This window comes from Lipotes vexillifer, unplaced genomic scaffold, assembly GCF_000442215.2.
Source record: "Lipotes vexillifer unplaced genomic scaffold, Lipotes_vexillifer_v1.1 scaffold611, whole genome shotgun sequence".
In the NCBI taxonomy this organism is placed as follows: domain Eukaryota; kingdom Metazoa; phylum Chordata; class Mammalia; order Artiodactyla; family Lipotidae; genus Lipotes; species Lipotes vexillifer.
The window spans coordinates 891,952-897,293 of record NW_006785619.1 but is presented as its reverse complement, the minus strand read 5'-3'; positions in this window follow the sequence as shown (position 1 = coordinate 897,293).

Genomic DNA, 5,342 nt, shown 5'->3' with positions numbered 1-5,342 from the left:
CACAATAGCCCCAAAGTGAAAACAACTAAAATGTCCATTGACTGATGAACTGATACATAAAATGTGGTATAGCCATACAACGGAGTATTATTCTACCATAAAAAGGAATGAAATACTAATATGTGTCACAATATGGATGCAACTTGAAAACATTATGCTACAGAGAAGAGGCTAATCACCACATATTTTATAATTCAATTTATATGAAATACCAAGAATAGGCAAATCTATAGAGACAGAAAGTCGTGGTTGTCTAGGGGTGGGCAGAGGAAGGAATGGGGAGCAATTGCTAAAGGGGTTTCTTTTTGGAGTGGTGAAAATATTCTGAAATTAGTGGTGAGCGTTGCACAACTTTGTGAATATCCTATAAACCACTGAATTTTACAATCTAAAAGAGTGAATTTTGTGGTATACTAATTGTATCTCCATAAAGCTGTTATTTAAAAAGAGAGAGAGAGACACTTCCAGTTTCCTGTCTGGCACGTAAGGAGCTTGGAAGTTGTCACTCCGTCCTAAGGAGTAGAAAGCTCAACAAACTGAATCAACAACTTTTCTTAGATCCATTAGAGAATTGGGGTCACAGGGTAAACTGCTGCTTCCCCCCCCCCCTCAAAATTGGAGAGACAGACAGGCACATACAAAGAATTACAACTTACTAGAGCAGAAACACATGAACAGAATCCTGCACTAGAACCCTCTCAGGGTAGGAAAATCAAAAGAGCATTTGAATTGCTGGAGGCTCAGTGTGGACAAACCTGAGAGTTAAAAACTCCAGGGGGCTCAGTCTCAGGGGGAGTAGTCTGTTCTTTCTGAGTTTTACCTCCAGGAGTTCCACCAGGTTCTTATGGTGAAGATCAGAGAAAAATCTGCTTCTGGCAGGAGGAGGGGAAAAGTAGCCATTTTGAAATTCACCCAGAGCATTCTGTTCCTCTTAACAAGGCCTGCTCTCAAGAGAAACTATTTTACCACAGCCTAACCCACCTGGGAGGAGGGATATACCCAACCCCAGCCCCCTCTAACAATCTCCTCCCACTTCAAGGGAAGAAAAAACTAAGAAACACCTGTGAAGTTTACAGCCCAGGGGCACAGGCTCACTAAAATATTGAGACCAAAAAAAAAAAAAAAAAAAAATATTGAGACCTCCTCAGAGGGCTGTAGAATGCTTCCCTTCCCGCAAACCTCAAGGCCACATCACTGAAGGCCTACTTATAACAGTTCCTTCTACCCAGTGCATCTTCTCTGGCTTTCAACAACAATTTACAAGGCATACTAAAAGTCAAAACAGTTTGAAGAGACAAAGCAAGCATCGAAACCAGACTCAGATATGGCAGAGATGAAAATTTAAAACTGTAGCCAGCACTTGAAACCCTGAAAGACTCTCTTTTTCTGCTTCCAACTAGGATTCATGTGTGGTGTTGCAATTTTGGAAATTTTGAGACAAAATAAACAAAATTAAATTTTTTGTGGCTTCACAGCATGTTCTTGAATGTAATTGTAAACATAGGAAATGTAGGACATTTTACTGGGTTTATGATTATCCTGTGTGGTAATAGAGCCTGGTCAGTTTATGATAGTAATTCAGAATTGACAAACCTTGGAGGGTCCGTGAGTGATGTGGAAATTGTCAGTGTGAGGTGGCAGGTGCGGCAACCTGTCAGGGGCCATGCTTGCAGGGGCATGGCTTTCCCATTAGTCATCCCTCTGCTTCTCAAGTTCCAATGGTGTTTCACCAATTAAACATTTTTTAATTTTTAATTTTTTTTTTTTTTGCTGTATGTGGGCCTCTCACTGTTGTGGACTCTCCCGTTGCGGAGCACAGGCTCCGGACGCGCAGGTTCAGCGGCCATGGCTCACGGGCCCAGCCGCTCCGCGGCATGTGGGATCTTCCCGGACCAGGGCACGAACCCGTGTCCCCTGCATTGGCAGGCGGACTCTCAACCACTGCGCCACCAGGGAAGCCCTGGTCCCTCGCTTTTTAATGTTGATTTAATCACATATAAGTGTAGTGCTAAAATATTGCTTAATTTTAGTTAAATTTTAAGATTATAAAAATGATATTGGGGGCTTCCCTGGTGGCGTTGCTTGCTGCAACTAGAGAAAGCCCGCGCGCAGCAATGAAGACCCAACGCAGCCAAAAATAAATTTTTTAAAAAAGCCAGTAAAAAAAAATCATGTAACCTTTTGAGGTTACATTCTTCATTTAACATTAGATTGCTAAGATTCGTCTGTGATGTTAGCGTTCAAACTATTTCTCTTTTGTGAATGTCACAATTGATATATTCATTCTCCTGCCTCTAGACATTTGAGTTGTTTCCATGTTTTTGCTATTAGAAACACTGCTTCTATGAACATGATTCTATGTGCCTCCTGGGACCCGAGGGAAAGTTTCTCTGAGCACAGAGCTAGGATTGGAATGCAGGTCCTGGGGAACGTCATGTCCAACTTTGCAAAATAACATCGAACTATTTTCCAAACAATTTGCACAAATGTATAATCCCTCCCTTGAGCAATGTGGATACTATGGATCCATATCCTCTCAGCACTTGGTATTATCAGACTTTTAAATTTCTGCCCATCAACTGAGTGTAAGGTAGTAGTTAACTATCATTTTGATTTGAATTTCCCTAGTTACAAAGAAAGTTGAACATCTCTTCATTGTTTGTTGTTTGACTCCCAAATCCCTGTTCATGTATTTTGCCCATTTTTCTATTGGTGGTTTATTCTTTCCTTATTCATCTTTAGAAGATTTTTTTTAAATATATATTCTCTGCCAGTCGTATGTCTTACAAACCTCTTTTCCCAGTTTTGCAACTTACTTCTTTTTACTTTATTCATGACATGTCTTTTTTGGTCCAGTTTTATTGAGATATAATTGACATCCAGCACTGTGTAAGTTTAAGGTGTACAACAAAATGATTTGACTTACATGCATCATGAAATGATTATCAAAAAAAGTCTGGTGAACATTCGTCATCTCATATAGATACAAAGTTAAAGAAACAGAAAAAAACTTATTTGTCCTCGTGGTGAGAACTCAGACACTTGAGTTGTTTCCATGTTTTTGCTATTATAAGCACTGCTTCTATGAACATGTTTTGTTTGTTTGTGTGTTTTTTGCCTCATCGTGAGGCTTTCAGGATGCTAGTTCCCCGACCAGAGATTGAACCTGGGCCCCGGAAGTGAAAGCCCCGAGTCCCAGCCACTGGACAGCCAGGGAATTCCCCTTGTTTATCTTATAACTGGAAGTTTGTACATTTTGACTGCCTTCATCCAATTCATGATGTCTTTTGAGGAATAGCTGTTTGTAATTTTAATTTTTTCAAATGTATCATTTCTTTTTAGCATTAGTACTTTTTGGGGGGGGGTTTCTTATTTAACAAAAATATCGTTAGTCCAACCTCAGAAAAAATGTTAATCTATTTTTACTATCTGTTTAAATTTTTTCTTTCAACATTTAATTCATCAGGGATTGGTTTCTGAGAATGAGATAGGAATCCACTTTTATCTTTTCTGCACATTTGGTCAGTCTTTTTTTCCCTCATTAATTGAATAGTTCCTCCTCTCCCCACTGATCTGCCATTCCATTGCTGGAATACACCATAATTCCACATATGCATGGGTCAGTATCTGGGCTCTCTATTCTATTCCACCATCAGGTGATGATGCCTATTGCAGCTGCTGGACCAAATGCAATTTCATTGCTTAAGTAAATTAACACATCCACTGGTACCTGGTATGACGCTATTGACCTAGCAAAAGCCTTTCTCTCGATCTCTGTCCATAAGGCTCACCAGAGGCAGCTTGCTTTCAGCTCAGCAATACACCTTCACTATCCTACCTCCGGGATGTATCAACTCTCCAGCCCAATGTCATAATTTAGTTTGCAGGAATCTTGATCACCTTTCCCTTCCACAAGCTATCACCCTGGTCTATACCAGTGATGACATCATGACCTAGTGACATTATGGACCTAGTGAGTGAGAAGTAGCAGCTCCTCTAGACTTACTGGTAAGACATTTGTGTGTTGTAGGGTGGGGAATAAATCCAACTAAAATTCAGGGGCCTTCTGGGGGTCCAGGGGGTGTGGAGTATGTTGAGATATCCCTTCTAAGGTGAAGGATAAGTCATTGTATCTGCTCCCTCCCACATCCAAAGAAACAGGCACAATGCCTAGAGGGCTTCTTTGGCTTCTAGAGGCAATATAGTCCTCATTTGGGTATGTTACTTTGGCCCACTTACTGAGTGACCCAAAAAGCAGTTTTCAGTGGGGTCCAGAACAAGAGAAGGCTGTGTGATAGGTCCAGGCTGCTGTGCAGGCTGCTCTGCCCTTCGGGTCACAGGATCCAGCAGATCCAATGGTGCCTGAAGTGTCCGTGACAGAGAGATGCTGTCAGGTTGATGACACTGGATGGCTTCCATCATGGGCGGGGCAGTGTTTTACTCTTACTGGAAAAGACCCTCTGGATACGTTTGGCAAAATGCAATGCTGTATGCAATGCTTCTGCCAAAACTACCATCCCTGGACTTATCCACATGTCATGGTAGTCCATACCACATTGCTTCTGATCAAAGAACTCACTTCACAGCAAAAGAAGTGTGGCTACAGGACCATGCTCATGGAATTCACTGGTCTCTCCATATTCCACACCACCCTGAAGCAACTGGCTTGAAAGAACTATGTAATGGCCTTCTGAAGACTCAGTTACAGTGCTAGCTAGGTGGCAATACCTTGCAGGGCTGGGGCAAGGTTCTTTGGGAAGCTGTCTGTGCTCTGAATCAGCATTTGATATATGGTGCTGATTCTCTGATAGCCAGGATTCATGGGTCCAGGAATCAAGGGAGTGGCACCACTCACTATTACCCCTAATGACTCACCAGCAGCATTTTTGCTTCCTGTTCCTATGACTTTATGCTCTGCTGACCTAGAAGTCTTAGATCCAGAGGGAAGGATGCTTCCACCAGGAGACTCAACAATGATTTCATTGAACTGGAAGTTAAGACTGCCACACAGCCACTTTGTGCATCTCATGCCTCTCACTCAACAGGCAAAGAAGGGAGTTATGGTGTTGGCTAGCTGGGGTGATTGATCCTGACTGCCAAGCAGAAATTGGACTACTATCCACCATGGAGGTAAGGAAGAATATGTGTGGGCATCTCTTAGTATTACCATGTCCTGTAATTAAAGTCAATGGAAAATGACAGCAATCCAATTGAGGAAGAATTAGTAATGGTCTAGTCCCTTCAAGAATGAAGGTTTGGGGCTTCCCTGGTGGCGCAGTGGTAGGGAGTCCGCCTGCCGATGCAGGGGACACGGGTTCGTGCCCCGGTCCGGGAAGATCCCA